This window comes from Nyctereutes procyonoides, unplaced genomic scaffold, assembly GCF_905146905.1.
Source record: "Nyctereutes procyonoides isolate TBG_1078 unplaced genomic scaffold, NYPRO_anot_genome, whole genome shotgun sequence".
Taxonomy (NCBI): domain Eukaryota; kingdom Metazoa; phylum Chordata; class Mammalia; order Carnivora; family Canidae; genus Nyctereutes; species Nyctereutes procyonoides.
The window spans coordinates 25,461,024-25,473,671 of NW_026575131.1; the positions used below are offsets into that span (position 1 = coordinate 25,461,024).

Here is a 12,648-nt window from a genome sequence, read left to right on the forward strand (position 1 = left end):
TGTTATTTCTCATGATGTTTGGGTTAGCTAGATAATTCTTGGGCTGCTTTCACATGGGCTCACTCATGTCTTGTGTCCAACTGGAAGGGAGAGTGGGTTTGAAGGGCCGAGGTGGTCTCCCTTATGTGTTTGGGCAGTGGGGGCGTATTGGTTCTCTTCCACATGGGCTCCTGTCCTCCATCAGGCTAGACTGGCTTCTGTACCTGGAGGTTTTAGGAATGGCATTTCAATAGAGGGAAGGTGGGCAGGCAAGGTCTCTTGATGCCCAAGCTGTAGAGGTCACACAGTGCCACTGTCAGCACATTTAATTGGTCAAAGCAAGTTGCCAGGCCAGCTAGCATTCAAAGGCAAGGAGACAGACTCCACTTCTTTCTGGGATTTGTTGCAGAATTCAATCAGCCAAAAATATTCCTCTCTCCTATTTCCACTTACCTCCTTTCACTGTATATTCTAGTCACTAAACTTCTTTCAATTCCTTAAATTCATCATGTTCTCTAGTTTTTGGCCTGAAAACATGTATTTATCTCTACCTAGAATATTCCTTCTTGCCTATATAATCCCCCCCCCCCCAACTCCTACACAGACTTCAGATTTTAGCTTCACTGTCATTTAATCAGGTTGTCCTTCTTTGCCCATATCCTAGATTTAGGGAAATACCATTTCTCCTCTTTGATCTAATTGTTCCCTTTGTTTTCCTTGTCATAGTAGCACTCATCATTCCTTTATGAGAATTAAAAAAAAAATTCTTTTTTTTTTTGGGGGGGGGCTTGCCTAATATAAACTGAAAAACTGTAGGTAGCAGGACTGATAGCTGTCTTATTCTCACTGTGTGTCTAGTACCCAGTACAGTGAGTGGCTTATAATAGCTGGTGTTACATAAACACTTGTAGAACGAAGATCAAATTGGTGCAGATTCCTTATTGGAGTTTGCTCACAAGATAATTTTGATGTTCCCCTTTGGAATACCCCTTGACTTCCTTTTCGTGAAAAATCTTTTCTGTGGGACGCCTGGGTGGCTCAGCAGTTAAGCGTGTCTGCCTTTGCCCAGGGTGTGACCCTGGGGTCCCAGGAGCGAGTCCCACATCGGGCTCCCTGCATATAGAGCCTGCTTCTCCCTCTGCCTGTGTCTCTGCCTCTCTCTCTCTCTCTCTCATGAATAAATAAATAAAATCTTAAAAAAAAAGAGTCTTTTCTGTCAGCCCAGCAATCTAGCATCAAGAAAGTAGCTCAAAGGGCGCCTGACTGGCTCCGTTGGTTAAGTGTCTGCCTTCATCTCAGGTCATGATCTTGGGGTCTGGGATTGCCCCGCTGTGGGGCTCCCTGCTCAGCAGGAAGTCTGCTTCTCCCTCTGCCCATCCCCCTTGCCCACTCTCTCAAATAAATTAATAAAATCTTAAAAAAAAACTCAAAAGAAGAGGGACTTGGTTATAATTAGGTTGCAAGCCTTTTTTTTTTTTTTTAAATATTTCATTTATTTGAGAGAGAAGAGCTCTAGTGCACAGGAGCAGATGAGGAGCAAAGGAAGGGAGACAGGCCAACTCTGCTGAGCACAGAGCAGGGGTGGGGGCTCAATCCCTTGACACTGAGATCACGACCTGAGTGGCAATCAAGTCAGAAGCTCAACTCTGAAAAAGGTTGCCAGCCTTTTTCTTAGACTAACTGATCCATTAGACCTGGCAAATCACTTGCTTAAATTAACATCAGAGAATATTTGAAAGAATTTCTACCTGTATTATATAAAGTAGGTGGCTAAAGTGTTAACTTAACGGTGCCTGGGAGGCTCAGGTGGTTAAGCACGGACTCTTGATTTTGTCTCAGGTTGTGACCCCAAGATCCAGGGATTGAGCCCCCTTTGGACTCCATGCTGGTTGTAAAGCCTGTTAAGATATTCTCTCTCCCTCTGCTTCCCCCAGCCCCTTGTTTGCATGCACATGCGTGCTATCTTTTTTTTTTTAAAAAAGAAAGATACTAACTGAAGCTAAGCCTTTGTTTGTAAAGCATGGACAAAGACCTTCCCTTAATTCATCCACCCTATTATTCCTTATTTTTCTGAACCTGTACTGCATTCAGAATCAGATTGTCAACCTAGTTGCTTTCTAATTAATTATTCCACATGTAGGTCTCAGTTTCTTGCCTAGACTCAACTCTTGGAAGGAGTAGGAGCATGTTTTATACCCAATTCATTTTCTTCACTATCATAAATAACTAATAAACATTGGCTTATCCAAGATGCCTTCCTTCTTTTTTTTTCTTCTAAGCACTATATTTGGTGTTAAGAGTTTCAAAGGGGAATATATTCTGCTATAGCCTGTTATGGTAGCTCTACTCCAAGATGCCCTCCCTACCTCCACAATTCTCACCTCCTTGTATTCATGCCCTTATAATAGTGCCCTCTCACACTAAGTAGGACTGATATTTGGGCCAATATGATTTCATAGAAGTGACAAGGTGTCACTCCCAAAGGTAGGTCTTAAAAGACATAGGGGCTTCTGCTTCTGCTTTGCCTTTTTTTTGGGGGTGGAGTGGGGCTTGAACTCACCACCCTGGAATCAAGACCTGAGCTGAAATCCGTCTGGGTTGGATAGTTAACTGAGTGAGCCACCCAGATGCCCTCACTTTGCCTTTTTTGATTACTTGCTCTGGGGTAATCCAGCTGCCCTGTTAGGATATGCAAGCAGCCATCTGGAATGGGCCACATGGTGGGGAACCTAGATCTCTTGCCAACAGCCATATGAGGAAGCATCTTAGAAGCAGATCCTCTAGACTTGATCAAGCTTGTAGCCCTGGCCAACATCCTGAGTGCAAGAACCACCTTGCTAAACTTCCAAATTCCTGACCTGCAGAAACTGTCTAAGATAATACGTTCTTATTGTTTGAAGCTCTTACACATGGGAGTTGTTACACAGAAATAGAGAACTTCCATGTTAACCATTTTATATTTTCTTGGGACTCCCACGAAATGAACATGGAGTTTTTAAGTGCACTGAGTTTACCCCTGATGGACACCCTTCCAGTCATACATATTTACACAGTGTAACTTGTACTGAGAGATGTGTAAATATAGCCTTTGCTGGCTGTCTAGTTTTCAGTGGAATTTTTCGTTAGGTGCTACTCAGAGGCAGATGTGATTGTATTGTTTTCGTATCATCCATACCTCATAAGATCAAAATTTTGAAAAGATAGAAATGTTAACTCAGTGATGCCTGGTATAGAATAATATTGCCCAGTGCTTTGCCTAAACTTAATTTTGGATCCGGTTACTTGGTTGCAAGTAACAGGTAGCATAGCAGGAAGGAGAATTTATTCTATTGGAAAAAGGAATGTCTCCTGAAATCCCAGGGTAAGATGGGAATGGGGCCTCAGGAAATGTCTGGAGCTGGAATAGATACTTGCAAGGACTTCATCTCTTCTTTGCTCTGAATGTCTTTCATTCCAGATAATCTTTTTCTGATTTTCCACTGACAAGGTGGTATTTGGGAGCCCTATAGCCCCCTAATTTATCAGCATGCAATTTGAGTCACACAGAGGTTCTTTGTTGCAGTTCCCTCCAAAGAGAGAATTCGATTGGTAGAGCCCCACACTGCCTTCCATTCCTGGGGCAAATCAGCTATCGCCAGTTGGGAGGGACTCCAGGGGTGTCAGGAGCACAGTCCTCTTGATGGTCTTTGTTTGCAGAGGGGAATATCCCAAAGGGGAAGATCAGGTTCAAAAGGAGGAACCCATGGAACAGATACTTTAAGGGCGTGTGCTACCATAAGAGAGAACCAGTTTTAGAGAACATAATGTATTATCTTAGCTTTATGAGGCAGCAAATTCTGAACCCATTGTTCCACAAAGCAGCAATTGATGATAAAACTATGTGATTTTTCCTCTTCTCTGTTGTTCCCCACTTAGATCCTGACTTATAAATTTTACTATCAAGAGCTTTAGTGTTTTTGGGTAACGTAGTGCCTTAGTATACATCCTAAAAGGCAAATTCAGACACTATCTTGGTAATGTACTGTCGGCAAGAATATCCTATGCCTCGAGGTTCTACTAGCTGGACTGAGAATCGAATTGACATGAGACAGATTAACAGGAGAAAATAAAATTTAATAGTGTGTGTACGTATGGAGAATCCACACCGACGTGGAAACCCCAAAGACAGGCATAATGAGGTATAAATGTCATTCTGACCTAAGAAGAAGGGGCTAGGGGTCTGGAACTTCAAAGGGAAGGAATGCAATTCACAGGAAGATGGAAAAGAGTAAATGTTTGGTAAGCAGATGCTTGTTGGGCCACTCAGAAACAATGGGACTTAGAGGACTTTGATCAAACAGGCCTTTCGTGCTTCCTCCCTGTCTACCATACCTAGTTCTTAGTAAGGTGCTGAGAGCTCTCTTCCTAGAGCAAATTATTTAAATTCTTTTTTAGGCAGTGGAGAGGGGAGGTAAAGAGCTTTTCCTGAATCTGCTGGGTTCGATTGTTTCTTTTAACTCAGTCTTCATGCCATGGTGACCCATCTTGAGGCAGCTTGTTCTTGGCCTCTATAGTATTTGTATGACATCTATAAAGAAAGTCATTGTTCATGTCTATTCCAAATCATCGCCTGTAAATATGCATTTGAAAAACTACAGCGAGTCATAGCAAATGTCCATCTTCTGGTCAGTGTAAACTCAAGCATTGTCTTTGAATTTGGGCTGAATACAAGTGGCAATTCTGATGTCTTTATTTACCACATACCACTTTTAGGGTCAGGATGTCTGAAATACTTCCTCCTTGAACAGTATAATGAAGTAATTGGAAAGAGTGTAATCCACAGGTGTCCAACAAGGGTTTTCAGTTGTTTTAAGAAAAAAGGAAGAGAAAATGAGAACACACATACAAAAATGAGGTACCAATCAGATTAAAAGTTGGAGGCATTCTTAGCTGAAAAAAAAGTTAGTGGGATTATTTTGACCTGTTTATAACAGTTTGTGCCCGCAAAAAGATAATTTAATGAGGGGTTTCTTTCTATTCCAAAATGCTTGACTTCTCAATCTCTTGATTTCTCTTGTTTATTTTCTAGAATATTTGGATACTTCAAGTTTTAATGGAATATTCTTATATGTGGTGGTATTTCCAATGAGAATGTCTTTTAAAATACAATTTAATTACTGTCAAAGTTTTTTTTTTTAAGATTTATTTATTTATTCATAAGAGACACACACAGAGAGAGAGACAGAGACATAGGCAGAGGGAGAAGCAGGCTTCATGAAGGAAGCCTGATGTGGGACTCGATCCCAGAGTCCTGGGATTATGCCCTGAGCCAAAGGCAGACACTGAGCCACCCAAGCATCCTATGTCAAAAGTTTTTTTATGAGAGTATGTACTTAACTCTAGTTATAGTGCAATGAAATATCAATTGTAAGAAAGCTAAAGTGGGGGATTTTCCCTGTATCCAATGCAGAATTGGGTTCAAATCTACATGTAATGGCAGATTTTTATATGTCCTGGGTAAAAATGCATAACCCCTTTTTTACACTTTAATATAACTTGAAAAGAAGTCAAAGAGCATAAAAATGCAAGCAGTCTTTTTGATAAATACTCTGAGTCTGTGTGGCTCAGAGAAGTTAATAGTGAAGACCAAAATGCAGTTGGAAAAAACTGATGACTATGTTAGATACCAGTACCATATACTTTTTTGTTATTCAGAGTTTGTTTTTAAAGAACTTACATTCTCATATTTTAAGTGATTTGCTCTTCTAGGGTAGGTGTGAGGTACACAAGGAAAGTATTTTCCTTTTCTGTTGATTGAAGGATACCACCGCTTGCCTAATTGCTTGGCCAAAGTCAATAGCTATTCATTAGTACCTCAAAGAATGGACTAGAACGTGGGATTTCTGACCAAACTTTCTTCCTATTCTACAGCCTTTTGGTGTGTCCAGCTTCTCACCCTCAATTATTACCCTGAGATGGTTTGCTCTGAGGCTTCCTGGTTTGTGGTATCTTGTGTGTGGGGATTTAATTTTTCACCTTTATATTTGTAACATAGAAAGCTGTCAGTTACTTGAGGTAGAATTATCCCGTGTCCTATATGGATTACATTGAATTTTTGATATAAATATTTTTATTTCATCTATGTTCTCTGTGTGGTGGCTGGGTTTTTGTCCGTTGGGGAGTGGATTCTGTATGAAATGAATTGTTGGTTACATTGAGGAGAAAGGTGAACAAAGTATGGATGGGTTGAAGGACAATGCCCCACAAACAGTTTGACTGTCAGGCGTTTTTTTCATTGAATACATTGAAAGGCATCATTGATAACTCATGTCCCACCCACTCATTATCTTGGTATCTCTGGAAACTCATGCTAATGACATCATTAATTAAAGCTGTTTCAGTCATTTTCAGGATCCATTTGAAGAACAAAATGATTTCATTGTTTTGCTTGGAGGCTGGAATGATAAGAACACACTCTAAAGTGTGGTTGTCTTTATGTGATAGCTCCCATTGTTGCATTTTTATTTGATAGGTAGATTTTAGAAGGAGTAGCTACACCTTTCATACTTAAGAGAAGGCATTGATCCATTTTCTCTAGTAATCAGAACCATGGAAATTAGGCCTCGTGTAGTATAACATGTGTTATAGAATTTAAGAGTCATGAGGGTAGAAGGGAATGATAGAACCCAGCCACTATATGCATCATGCTTGCTACAGCAGCAGTTTGGGAAAGGGGAGTTGTAGGCAATTCAGGTTCCTGTCCTTAGAGTCCAGTGGGAAAAAAGGGGCATTAATTACATGTCATGGACTCCTGACGGGTGATGTCCAGTTTCTGTTTAAACATGCTTATGGGGATCTCTGGGTGGCGCAGCGGTTTGGCGCCTGCCTTTGGCCCAGGGTGCGATCCTGGAGACCCAGGATCGAATCCCACATCGGGCTCCCGGTGCATGGAGCCTGCTTCTCCCTCTGCCTGTGTCTCTGCCTCTCTCTCTCTCTGAGACTATCATAAATAAATAAAAATTAAAAAAAAAAACATGCTTATGGTTCCAATGTGAAGAACTCTCTCACCTGTAGGTTTGTCCTTACATTGCTGTTGCTCTTAACTCTGTTCTCAAGTGTAATCGGTGTTGTGCTGGTTAATGGTTAACTTGCTCTGGCGAGGGAACATTAATTTGTAGTTTGCCAATTTGTAGTTTCCCTTTTGTAAATACTCCCACCAAGGCCAATAATAAGTGACTAATGTCAAGGCACTGAACACAAACTTGGGAGGGATTCCACACAGCTGGCTTTTTGGTGTGCATACCAGTGGCTTCTGCCATCATGGAGCTCCATAGGCAGTGAGGTGTCATGACTACTAATAAAAACCATATGGGATCCCTGGGTGGCTCAGCGGTTTGGTGCCTGCCCTTGGCCCAGGGCGTGATCCTGGAGACCCGGGATCAAGTCCCACATCGGGCTCCGGGCATGGAGCCAGCTTCTCCCTCTGCCTGTGTCTCTGCCTCTCTCTCTCTCTCTCTCTCTCTCTCTCTCTCTCTCTCTGTCTCTCATGAATAAATAAATAAAATCTTAAGAAAAACCATAAATGAGGATAGATAATGGTTCATTGAGATCTGGAGTTTTAAATGCTCTTTTATACACATTATCTTGCTTCACTACTCCAGTAATCTTGGGAAATAAATGCTGTTACCCTCTTATTTGAATATAATCTCTATTCTCAAGTGTCTGGGTTCTCAATCTCTTTAGGTATCTCTGAAAATTGAGGTCATCCCCATACTCAGAGTGTATTGCTTATACGCAGCAGGTCTGAGATTCAAACCTGTGTCATTCTTTCCAGGGTCTGCATTTTTAATTACTGTGAGATCTAAATAATTATTCAAATGTTTTAAAACCTGCATTGCATTTCATCCAAGCTTTCTCCTTTCTGGTTGTGAGCATCCACAATTCTTATGAAATAATTCAGTAATTCATTCAGGTTACTGAGCATCTGTTATGCGTCAGGCACTGGCCTAGGCAGTAAGCATCAAAACAGTCAAATATCTTCATTCTCATGTAGAGAGATAGACCATAAATTCATATAAAAGCAATGATCGTTGTACGTTAGGAGGTAAAAATGCTATGAAAAAGAGTAAAACAGAGTAGGGGGTGTTATGTATACTGGAAGGAACTTTGTTACAGTTTTAAATAGGGTGGTAAGATTCCTAAAATGACTTCATTTTTCAGACCTTTTACCAGTACTGACTGTCTGTTGTGGAAAGGACCTGCTGTGTTCAGTCGCATTTCCTGTGGCCTGGTGTGGCTCACAGCGCAGACTTGGCTTCCTTTCTTCCCTTGATTTGGTCTCTAACAAGTTAGAATCGCAGCCTGAGGCCCTTCCCTCTACTTGGACCCATGTCACATTCCTGGCTGGGGTTGCTCTTGTGGTCATGTCTAAACCACAAGTCCCTTTCTGCAGGAACACCTGTCAGCCGAGCCTGGTTTCCCTCAGCATATCATTTTACCATTGATGGATTGAATCTAGAAGTAGTACTTTACATTTATCTCTGTGGTTTCTCATTATGTAGAAAATTCATAGGGGCAACTTGATTTATTGGCAAATAAATCTGTATTTGTGACATCTCTAGTTCTTAATGCTCTTTGAAGCAGTTTTTTTTTTCAGAATGTGGGACCACCCTTGATCCATGAAAGGATTAGCCATGAATATTAAGGTAAGATGGTCACTCCCCCTCAGTGGATCTGACTGTCTTGAGATGCGGTCTCATTTTGGTGCCCTTGAGTCTTTGCTATCTTTTAGCAGTTGCTGATCTACCTTTTCAGAAAAGAGAAAGAGAAAGAGAGAACTTAAGTCTTGAACCCTCTGTACATGACATTTTTAAGCTAGAAATTAATAACATTCATTTATTGATATATATCTCTTTAGGGCTCCCTTTTGCTTGGAGTAGATGATACTTGTTTTCCTCTTATAATAATGAAATAAAATTTCCTTTCACTTGTCATCTAGAGATGTTAAAAATGTGTTTATTTAATAAAGACATATGAAATAAATAACAGGTGTTTTTCAGTGTGACACATCATGAAGGTGGCTCTTCAATGTCTGAGTTTAATATTTATCTAAATAAATTTGCAGGGTCAGAAGTAGCTGTAAATCCTTTATCAGCCCAAGTCATAAAATAAGCAACAAATTTTTAAAACTTAAAAAAAAATACCTCATTAGAGCATGACCTCTGGAACCAGATTCTTGATTTGAATCCCTCTTTTACTAGTTGTGTGGTCTTGGGTAAGATACTTTATGCTTAATGCTTTAATTTGCTCATCTGAAAAAATGGGTATAAAAGTATTTACCTTGGGGCACCTGGTGGCTTGGTCTATAGAGCATGCAACTCTTGATCTTCGGGTTGTGAATTTGAACCCCATGTTGGGCATAGAGCTTACTTAATAAAAGAATTGAGGTGCCCAACTGGCTCAGTTGGTGGAGTGTGACTCTTGATCTCTAGGTTGTGAGTTTGAGCTCCACGTTGGGTGTAGAGATGACTTAAAAATAAAATCTTTTTTTTTTTTAAAGTATTTTACCTCAAAGGTAATTGTGTTAATACATAAAGGATAGTTCCGCCTGTGTAAGTGTGAGCTATTTTTATTTTTTTTTAAGACATCAAGGTTCTTCGTCACTATCGGTCTAACAAATGTGTTTCTGGTTGTTAAAGAAGTGTTATTTAATGTTCTAGGTTATGTCCCTAGAAAAAGGGATAAATTAGCCGTGTTGTGGTCATTTTTCTCCCAGCACTGCATTGGGGCATCATGTTTTCAATGGCCTGGGTTGTTTATAATTGTCCTTGTGGGGTCAAGGTGGACTTTTTTGCACTAAGTCCGGGCAAGGTGCCCTTTATTGTCATTTCACTTGACCTTTCAGCCAATTTCTTATGTATAAATAACACATAAAAACACCACCTGGACTGAGGCCTTTTATTACTTTGGAATTAAATTCCAAAGGAAGTATCAAGGACAATTCACTGATTGAGGGACCAGAAATGCAAAGGTGGCTTCACTATGTGTCTGCCTTTTCTTCTTTTGCCATCTCATGGTTAAATTATAAATAAAGTCTCCTTCAGGATTACTGGATGAGCAATGGAAATAAATAAGGCAGAGACATGTGGCTCAGAGCACCATATCCTGTGATGAGCTATGTAGAGCTTTAGTTCCCCTAGTGATAGAAGAGGTTTTATGGGGAGATAAAAGGATCCAGTGGCCAGGTAAGTTTGGGAAAGACAAATCCATAAAGGTGAACAGATTTATCTATCTGCATGTCTTCTCAGTGGGTTTTATGTATGGAAATCTATTATGATGCCCTAAAAATGAAAATAATAGTAGCAGTTCATGTTTATGTGCACTTACTATGTGCCTGATACAGTTCTGAGCACTTTTTCCGTGTATTAACTTGTAAATCCTTGGAACGGTCCCCATGTCTATTCATTCTCATTTGATTTATGAGGACATTGAAGCTTGAGGTGTAGTTTGTGGGGTTCCATAAACTCATCCAAACAGAGATTGGTTTTGAGATGTGCCTTGTGTGATTGGGCCAGTGGGAACTTGTTCCTACGCTCTGAGCAAACTGACTCAAAGGTCGATAATTGCGGAGGTAGGATGGCCTCACTCTGGTTTCTGTTCGGGAAATGATGGCTTCTCTGAGAATCCCCATGTTATATAGATTTGTCTCCCTGTGATAGTCTTGCTTGATGTGATACTAGAAATTCTTGAGATGGAAACTCATCTATCTTGAAGTGGCAGGTTTAATTATCCGACATCACAGTCTCATGGATGGGGAGAACAGATCTCCTTTCTACAGACAGACCCTTTGTCATTTGAGCATTTTACTAGGTTCTCTGGAAGGCAAGAACTTGGTAGGTGGAAAGGCAAGACAGGTTTGAATGGAGCCTGTGATCCCACTTTAGTCGAGTGAAAGAGCATTAATAAACCATTGAAATCCTCCCTAAGTTAAAAGAATGAAAAAAAAAAACTTACATTTTACATCAAGGTTTTAAATGCACATCAATTGGTAAAGAGCCAAAGTGGCATTTTTACAGATGGTCTTAGTTTCAATTATTTATATATTTCTTTGAATTATTTCAGTATTACACAAGTGATGAAATCATGTTGGATAAATTACTGCCTCTGCTCCCCTAGACAGCTGATTCTAATATTTTAAAAACTCTACAGTTATTTCCCATTACTTTTAATATAAAATACAAATTCATTAATACTGCCTATGAGATCTGACCCTTGTCCTTTACAGCTTCAGGGTCAATCCTAGTTCAAATGGCTTTTTTGTGCAAATAAGATAATAACACTCTTCTAGTTAGATTGTACATATGGAAAGGAATGTATTTTAGCCCCTGCATGTTCCTTGGCCAGGTGCCCTTGTGCAGTGCACAGCTTGAACAGTTGCACATGCCTGACCCCCCCTAATTTCATATTTCCTATAACATCCTTCATGTCTTCTTGGTGACTCTCCTCCCATTTATTTTTTATTTTTTATTTTTTTTAAAATTTTTATTTATTTATGATAGTCACAGAGAGAGAGAGAGAGGCAGAGACACAGGCAGAGGGAGAAGCAGGCTCCATGCACCGGGAGCCCGACGTGGGATTCGATCCCGGGTCTCCAGGATCGCGCCTGGGCCAAAGGCAGGCGCCAAACCGCTGCGCCACCCAGGGATCCCTCTCCTCCCATTTAAAATGACTTGTTGAATGTCTCCTATTCTCGCTAAAGGATAAACTCCCTAAGGGATGGGCCTGTATTTGTCGTATTTACTATAGTATCTCTAAGAATGAACAAAATGTCAGGTACCTAGTAGGCTCTTTATGATGTTTGTTGTTTATGATGTTCTTTGTTTTTGTTTTTTTAGAGGGAGAAGCAGGCTCCATGCAGGGAACCTGACGTGGGACTCGATCCTGGGTCTCCAGGATCAGGCCCTGGGCCAAAGGCAGTGCTAAACCGCTGAGCCACCCGTGCTGCCCCTTATGATGTTCTTTGAATGCAGGCTTCACAGTTGTCATGCATGGGTGGGTGGATAACTACAAATGGAAGGAAAAAGCAAGCTTAGATCTTACATGGAAGAATCAGAAATATTTTGCTAGGGCACATGAACCTGGGGTCTTAGAATCAAACTTCCAAGTTGATATGGAATAATCAAGTTTTATCTACGCACTTCTCAGCCTTTAGGGAGGCTACATTTTGCAAATCTCTGTTGTGAGTCTCTTGTGTTTGGATAACCAGATGTTCCTGCTATCAAGAAAAAATGTTATGTTTCCCCATTATGTGCAATGCTATCAGAGCTCATAATAGACATAGCTGCAAGCTGGAGCTTCCAGTGACCATTGGGAGGGGCTAGGAATACACCAGTGTGTATTATTTGATCCTAACCTGGTGATCTTTTGACATGCTGGTTTCCATTAGTGTTTCTCTGTTCACAGATTTTCTTTGGGATGCAACACTGCATTGAATCATTACATTACATTCTCTTCCCAGGTGTATTGGTTTCCAAGGGCTACCATAACAAACTACCATAAAGCGGGGAGGCTTATAACAAGAGAAATGCAGTCTCCCATAGTTCTGGAAGCCAGAAGTCTAAGATCTGTCTGCAAAGCTATGCTTCCTTTGAAGGCTCTGGGGGAAGAACTCTTTCTTATCTCTTCCTTGGT

At 40.6% G+C, this 12,648-nt stretch overlaps 1 protein-coding gene across 14 annotated transcripts in view; it reads left to right on the forward strand.

Annotated features, from left to right (window-relative positions):
• MAGI1 (membrane associated guanylate kinase, WW and PDZ domain containing 1) overlaps positions 1-12,648 on the forward strand; it is a 642,704-nt gene that overhangs the window by 98,623 nt on the left and 531,433 nt on the right. The window lies entirely within an intron of this gene.